Here is an 8764-nt window from a genome sequence, read left to right as displayed (position 1 = left end):
ATAATGGTATCAATAAACAACCCCTAGATACGTTTGAATGTTGTGCATAAAATTATTCAGTGGTCCGAAACCAGATGCTGGGAAGATTAACTATTATTTTTTCTGTTCTATGCTAAGGAGGCGTTCGAGGAGTAGATGCGAGCTCATCTTAGGAGCATGAATCGAGCGACCACTACTGCGTTTGTGTTTTTAATAGCCAGTCTGCCAACTTATTGCAGGTAAGCGCGAAACGTTTTGCAAATTATTCGTCATTTCCATTTCATTTAAAAAAATACTTGCTCAAGCTTGAAGTTGCTGCAAACGGCATTCATTAGGTGGAATCTACAATGGAGAACAGAAAGTTGTACGATTAAGTTAAATTGCATGCTAATCACCAAACGGCGTGAATAAGCGAACACAAATAATCAGAAGCGTGTTCTACCTGTTAACTAAACCGCTCATTTTATGAAAAAAATACAGAGCGTCTGAGATAATTTTTGCCATGCAACGGGAATGCACTCTACAAAGATTCGACTAGTGCATAGTTATAGTCATCTTGAACAAGTGTCAGCATATTTTTAAATGCTCCTTATTTGCTAATAAGCTAGCTTTTCAACCCTTCACATTAAGGAAAAAGTTTCAAATTAAAGTTTGGAGAGCAAGTTTGTGAATGCCCGCATCAGTTTTTATCGAAATAACTTCAGAATTGTATTACATGTAAATTCCAGCGCAGAACAGCAGGACACACGACGAAGAACGAGGACACACAAAGGCTTGTGTGTCCTCGTTCTTTGTCGTGTGTCCTGCTGTTTTGCGCTGGAATTTATATGTAATAGATCACCAACTAGCCCCCACTCTTACCCTACTTCAGAATTGTTGCTCTTCTTCAAGCCTCAAATGAACCCGCGAAATATAGAAATGATCATATGACTATGGGCATCCGTTTTTCTGCGTTAGACCCAAAAACCCCACCGGCATTAAAGGAAATCGGTTACACAAAACAGAGATGAATAAACAGGCCATCGGTTACGGCGATGATCTCGTACTTCATTTTGCTAGAATCCCGATGCGGCAGCTTAAGAACGACCACGTTGCAATGTAAGAAATCACCTGTACTTTCCCCTAAAACGGCGGTGACGCTGTCGCACTCGTGCTACAGCATCATGATTTAAAAAAAAAAGCGACATTGCCTGCTCATCGCGAAACATCGCTGAGACGGTGGCCTGTTCATTCTTTGAGGCTTTGTGCAGCCGTGTTCCTTTAATGAGGGGGCGGGGGGGGGGGGATGCGTTTGGAGCTCTAACCTCGTAAGCAGAAAGCGCATAGACACGTGATAATTTTTAGATTTCGTGGACTTAATTGTATGTTTGAAAAAATGAATCCCTTAAACTTACTTTAAAGAAAACTAGTCACATAGGGGTGGCATAGCTAGCTCTACAAAGTTCACATTAAAAGTTCTGCGCTGAAGTTGAGGATTAAACGCTTGCTAATTTACCTTCGGCAATTAGGAAATCAGGAGAAACTCAAATTATGCTGAACTGCGCATCACTGCTGATTATAATATTTAGTCGAATCTTAGTAGAGCGCATTGCTTTTCTTCGAAGCTTGGCCCGGTTACCATAAATTTTGTGCCATACAATGCCTGCATTTGAGACACGATCTGCAAAAAAAAACGAAGTAAAATAAACACTGCTGTTACACGTGCGCACTTACACATAACAATTGCACATCTGCCTTCTACATGTGCTTCGCTCGTGTATAAGCGAACATGCGTAGCATCAGTTTGGCTTACGTTTAGTTGTTAGAGGTCATATCAACTATATAGGCAGGTGTGTATAGTTCTGTTTTCGCAATAACTCATCTAGTTAAGAGACAGCGCTCGTCCTGTCACCTCCTAGTTCTTTGCGTTCGTCTCCTCGCGCTGTTAGTTCTTAACAAGAGATTGTACGTGTCCATGATTCATAAAAGTAAATGTCATCTCAAAACGGCCAAATTTTGTGACAGCTCGCTTCTAGGAAACGATTTTGTTTTTGCTCCTAAAAGGGCATGCTCATAGTAGACTTTCACGTGTAAAGGAAGAAAATATTCGCCTAAGTGGTGAAAACTGCTTCATCTAAATATTAGCCTCAGTCTGGGAGGTGTTTTTTGTTTAACTAAAGATTTGAGAAATGCACAGCACGCAACCGGATATCATCTGCCCGAGGTTGAGGCGGAGCCAGTGATATCGGTTGACGTGGTACCCTCTCCGCGGTCGGAATCAGTAATTTCTTCCGCCGTGTGGATCGATTTTTATGCGTATTACCTTCATCGGAGGTTTTCAAGTCGATTGCCTGATCCGTAAAATCTGTAAAACAGAATCGCACCAATAAGACAGTTTCACAGTCGAAAAACAATCCTTATTTCTTCTACTCGACAACAAAAAAAAAACGAATATCATTAATGCTGTCATTTTTACCTTTACGATTTTTCGCCGTTGTCAAGAATTGTTCCCGATCATCTGACCAAATTTTAGGTGACTCAGGCATAGAAGCCATATTAGCTTACAAAACCTCTCAGTAATGCTTATCATACTTTTTGTGCTGATAGTTCTGCAGGCTCGAAGGCACTCTTTCTGACTCCCCTTATCAAACAATGCCTTTACGAAGAAGCTAAGAACGAAAGCATGGTCCACATGTTCAAAGTACAAGCAAACACCACAGCATACTCCGGCTACATCACTGTGAACGAGACAGCAAACAGCAACCTATTTTTCCTATTTCTCGAGGCTCAGGTGAGTGTTTTCTGTCCTCTGTTTTGCGTAGCAGTGACGTCTATTTCTTCAGTGTTGTTGTTGTTGTTAGCTTAACAAAATATGCACATACCCACATTGGGGCATCGCCTAAGAATCGGAAGGCATAGCCCCTAGCGCGGTGAATGAATCCTTCTGTCTCCTTTCTTGCCATAACGCTGCTAAGAAGAAAAATTTCGCATCGTCGAATATAAACTCATGTCCGAATATACTTTTCTTGAAATCTAAGTAGCGCTAACTTTTAAGCGCCCGTCCTGTCATGTCCTCTGTGTATTCGTCTTAAAAGTTAGCGCTGCTTAAATTTGAAGAAAAGAAAATGCATAACCAACTAGCCCCGCGACGTATTTTGCTAAGTCAGAATATACTCTGCAAATTACAAGTCAATGACTGCAATGAATGAAGTGAATGACTGCGAATGCAGGCGACGTACCCTGAGATCGAAAAAGAAATTTACTTATTCCAAGAAAACACAAGAAATAGCACCAGCATTTTTTTGTGCGTACTGCGCTATAAGCTCCACCATGGCTCTCTTCCAACATTTTGGAACATTCGTTTGGTTCGTGTAAAATATTGCAAGGAATAAAGCATCGGCACTGATAGACAGAGCAGCACCACTAGTTTACGTAGTAGCAATACAGTGGTAGAGATTTTAGTATAGTAGCGTAGTATTGGATTTTTTCTAGCCCCTGAGCTTTGATTTCAGTATGCGTTCGCTGCAAGCCGTTATCTTCGCACCTTGCAAACAAACACCTCAAGTTCCCTAATGAGAATGTGTGTATATATATATATAATCACCAGAAATTGAAAAACATAAGATTTAAATTACGACGTTTCGGCTGGAGGACCAGCCTTTTTCGAGTGTATTAGAGTATTTGAAACAAGCAGCTTTTATAATATCCTCGCGGATATTATAAAAGCTGCTTGTTTCAAATACTGTAATACACTCGAAAAAGGCTGGTCCTCCAGCCGAAACGTCGTGAATTAAATCCTGTTATGTTTTTCAATATATATATATATATATATATATATATATATATATATATATATATATATATATATATATAGCGAAGTATACGCTTCGTTAAAGGAAACATATTTATTCGACTGGACGTTTCGATCGGAAGACCGATATATATATATATATATATATATATATATATATATATATATATATATATATATATATATATATATATATATATATATTTCGAAGTGCACACTTAGTTAAATGAAAAATTTATTTGATTCGATGTTTCGATCTGAGGTCCGATTTTTTTTTCAAGACCGGTCCTCCAGTCCAGTCACATACGTTTCCTTCAACGAAGCATACACTTTGCTATATACTCTTTTAAGCAATCAAACACTTCATGCTCTCGCAACACACACACATATGTATGTATGTATGTATGTATGTATGTATGTATGTATGTATGTGTGTGTGTGTGTGTGTGTATGTATGTATGTATGTATGTATGTATGTGTGTGTGTGTGTGTGTGTGTGTGTGTGTGTGTGTGTGTGTGTATGTATGTATGTATGTATGTATGTATGTGTGTGTGTGTGTATGTATGTATGTATGTATGTATGTATGTATGTATGTATGTATGTATGTATGTATGTATGTATGTATGTATGTATGTATGTATGTATGTATGTGTGTATGTATGTATTTTCGTATGTATGTGTGTACGTATGTGTGTATGTATGTATATATGCATATATATAATAAATTGTTTCCAGCGTTTCAAAAGTTGATCTACGTTCATGCTACTATATACCGTGCCAAGATTTCTTTTTTCGCTGGATTATATATGTATATATATATAACACACGTCGTGAAGAAACACTGTCCTTTTCTCGACATTTCGGCAGGGAACCGGCCTTCGTCTGATGACCGGCCTTCTTCAGGACACATATCCAAAGTACCTATATATACACATTTTTCAGTGAGATGTCCAAGTTCCGTCGACAACAGCGTACAGGTGTCCCAAAAGCAAAACGGAGCACGCAAGTCGAAAGTAACTAACTTCCACTGCGGCGCGTTCTACCAGCAGTTGCTCAAGTATTCGCCATGACTGTACATGACATATCGAACTGACCACGGCTATACTTGTGATGTCCGCCTTATTAGCTCCAGGGGCTAAGCTATACATGCTTATTTCGCAGTACAGACTCGGGCTCTGTTTTATTTCTGGGAAACCTGTACGTTCTCAGTGCACGCTAAACACCCAGCATTATCCGCAAAACGCATTTTCAGGAAAGTCCGTCAACCGCTCCGCTGATGCTATGGACTCAGGGAGGACCCGGGTTGTCAGCTTTGGCCGGCCAGTTTCTCGACAACGGACCTCTAGGCATCGACGCAAACGGAGATCTGTACAGCAGAGCCCGAACAGTACAAAGATTCACGAATGTAATCTACTTAGACCTGCCTGCTGGTGCCGGATACAGCTTCACGGATGACGAAGACTACTACCCGGAAAGCCTTGAAGAGATAGCCTTGGCCGCCAGGGAGTTTTTAAGACAGTTCTTGTTGCTGTTTTCGGATTTCGAGAACCGGGACTTCTACGTCGCGGGAGAATCATACGCAGGTTGGTGACCAGTCTATAACACTGCGGCTCAGCCGCAGTCACGCCTAACCCACACTATAACCTTGTTGTTTAAGGAGTTTATTGAGGAGATTTAGGCAGCTAAATGTAAAGTCAGTTACGGAAGGAAGGACGATCGAACCAGACAACAGAGTCCACTGAAACTAAACAAATCAATCTCTTCGGGAGCTATGACTAACAGCTTGGTTACTGCACTGTATTGCGAAATTGAGTGATAGCGGCTTCGCAGTTCTTCCAGCCAACTGCGTATTGAGCAACAAACATTTGTAACATTTATTGCGACGACCTACCACCAATCTACATCGCACCTATGCTAAAACGACTTCACGACCAATAGCTTGCCGGGATTCATGCACGCCTTGTGGGTTTCTACGTGGACACAGGCCACCACCCACCGCGGGTTCGAGCTTCGCGCGAGCCAAGGGCCCCGATCAGCCGTCACCACACACACACTGGGACACCGATGCGGCGCACTCAACCTCCGCTGGGAGGAGAGCGATTCGCCGCAAAGAAATAGGCCTCCAAGTTCACAAAGGAGACGTTTATTCACATCGTCCTCCAGCTGATACAGACACACTCAATAGTCACCCCGTCCCGGGGGCGCGCGAGGAGCAAGGCTCCGCTGCGCGCACGAAGCGACTCGAGCAATGCGCGCCGCTAGCACGCCGCTGCAGGAGAATGTCCCCGCGGCAGTGCTGTGATCTCTCTCTCGTGTCGACCGTTGGGCCGGTTGCGAGAGAGAGTGGGCAATAAACGCAAGGTACGCCTGTCGGAGGTCGCTGGACCCCGCTGGACAGGCTCGAGCCGCTGCAGGTCAGAGGACACGTGCGGGCGAGCTCGAGTAAGCACTGGTCCGAACGGCAAAGGCCGGCACGGACAAACAGTAACGTACGCACCTTACGCTGTCTCGGAGGGATCTCTCTCTCTCTGGGCCCCGCTCGGACGGTCGCGCCGTGCGCGGCCGCCCGTAGCGGGTCCCAATTTCCCGCCAAAAGGCGCCAATGGCAAAGGCCCTTGGGGAGCCGGGGCGGAGCTGTGGCTAAATGACAGTGATTAGTCACCCAGCCGCCTCTCCACCGCCTGAGGCGGGAGCAAGGGAAAGAGGAGAAACAACGCGGGCGGCCGGCACAGCCGCGCAAAGGCGACGGCGGAAAGCCAGGATTCCCACATCCCCCTCTCCTTAAATGCCCTCCTACCCATCGGCAAAGCACGCGGCCCAAAAATAAAGAAATCAATACACAAAAAAACTACACTTCAGTTCCAAAATAAAGAAATGAATACACAAAAAAAAACTAGCTACACTTCAGTTCCAGCCAGAACAATGTAAAAAAAACAAAGGAAAAACAAGGCAAACAAACAAACACTGCCATACGCTTCAGTAAATCAAAACAGCTTGCAGATTATATACACGGTACACAAGGCGATGTGAATTCAACTGTACAACTATATGACAGGTGGATGTCAGCCTCAAAGTTCGATGGCGCGGCCCAGTGGGCCGGTCGGCGACTCACCGCTCGCAGACTTCAAGTTGAACGGGTTGGGAGGGCCGACGACTGATGGCGGTCTTCTTTCCGTTGATGTAGGGTGCGTTGATGACGACGGGGCCGCGGCAGAGCACTGACCTCGCGCCCTTGGACACGACATCACGTTCGGGCACAAGAAAGTTAGTGCACCCCTTTCACGCCGGCTGAAACGGGCGAGGACGTTCGGCGGCGTCCAGATGTGTAACCTTGTCAACAGCGAGGGGTCCTTCTCATCCTCGCGCTCACGCAGAAGGACACAACGGCACAACTCACAGGCGTCGCCTTGGCTCATGGTTACGCGCGCACACAGCCACAGCCACAAACACCGGCACGTGCTCGGACGCCGGTCGGCGGCAACGTTCCGCTCATCAGAAGCGTCCAGAGGCGCCGCGGCGAGGGTCAAAGGGTGCACTTTCCGCCCCCCATCGCCCCAAACGCCCCGCCAACTTCCCCTCCATACGGGCCGCACAAAACTCGCGCACCGCGACACACGGCTCCTTAACGAGCCAACCACCCACAGTCGGGCCGGAAATGAGAAAAGGCGCGCTGTACAAACGACACCTAATCCAATCTATTCCTTCTAGAAGATAAGAGCAAGCACGAGCGGGCTGAAGTTTGCCTATGTACATCTCGGTACGTTAGAACGAAAACAGACGTACAAGCAGGAAACGAAAGTGGCTAGAAACTGACGCAAGCAAACAAATAAATAAATAAACTGAAAAACACACAAGACTGGAACTGAGCATGCTGCCAAAACAACAAAAAATAACACACCGTGCTTCACCTGGGTAGGGCCTGACGAGAAAGCTCGCCAGCTAGCTGAGGCTGCGTGCCTTCGGTTGCGGAAAAGTCCGCCGTCCGGCATCAATCACACCGGTGACCGTCGCCTCAGATTGTACCGGTGCTCCGTACGCTTGCGTTCCGCAGCACCAGTTGTGCCTTTGCGCTTGCCTTTGATACCAATGGGTACCGGCGCAAGCTCGTCAGACCGTGACGCGTAGGCCTTCAGGTCTATGAACCCCTGCTTGCTCCTGGGGAAAGGCCCCATCAAATCGCAGGTGGCCATCTGCCACGGACGCACACTGTCAATCGGTTTCATCATTCCAGGCGGCTTGACGCCCCGTGACTTCACCGCTTGACAGACATGGCAGGAACGGCAATAGCGGAAAATGTCACGCTTCATGCCGGGCCACGTCACCGAATGACTCAGTTTTGCAAAAACTTTGGAGCCACTCAGATGACCGGCCAGTGGCTCGTCATTAGAGAATCGCAAAAGTGCGCCTCTTAGACTTTTGGGGATAACCACCTAGAACGGGTCGATGGACTCGTCATCGGTGGCTATGTACTTCAGCACGAGCCCGTCATGGTCCAGCAAATATGACTCCCCGGGGTTCGCCGCGACACACGCTGGCTTCTGCCCCCCTGCGCCCGCTACAATACCAGTAGCGTCACGGCGCTCCGTCTCCCTGAGACCGTCGCTCAACTCGCGACAAAAGGGGTCATTTTGCTGGGCTTTCAGTAGCTCTTTAGGGCTGAAAACGATTCCAGTCATCCCAGAGGGGAGCCTGGTCTCGTCCCCACTCAAGTTTGCAGCCAAAATTTCCGTTCGCGTCGGCAACTCCGAGGCGCTCACGAAGAGCTTTGCCTCTCGTCCGCTTTGCGAAGCGCTGCTTGCCTGGTTAGCGGAATGGGTTAACCCGTTTGCGGGCTCCCCCTCCTTTCCGCCCGGCGGCTCGTCCGCTGTTTCGCCCCCTCCGCCTACAGGCGTCAAGGCGCCGCTGGAGAGTGGGGCACGGGATAGCGCGTCAGCTACCACGTTCGTGCTCCCCTTTCGATACTGCACGGAAAGTCGTAATGCTGTATCAGGAGA

At 46.5% G+C, this 8764-nt stretch overlaps 1 pseudogene; it reads left to right on the top strand.

Annotated features, from left to right (window-relative positions):
* The window catches only part of LOC149335855 (putative serine carboxypeptidase CPVL), a 30113-nt pseudogene that overhangs the window by 13082 nt on the left and 8267 nt on the right, over window positions 1–8764 (top strand).

This window comes from Amblyomma mixtum, chromosome 7 (assembly GCF_055824585.1).
Source record: "Amblyomma mixtum isolate Tamu chromosome 7, ASM5582458v1, whole genome shotgun sequence".
Lineage (NCBI taxonomy): Eukaryota > Metazoa > Arthropoda > Arachnida > Ixodida > Ixodidae > Amblyomma > Amblyomma mixtum.
The sequence above is the reverse complement of the archived record's forward strand: the minus strand, read 5'-3'. Positions and strand labels throughout refer to the sequence as shown.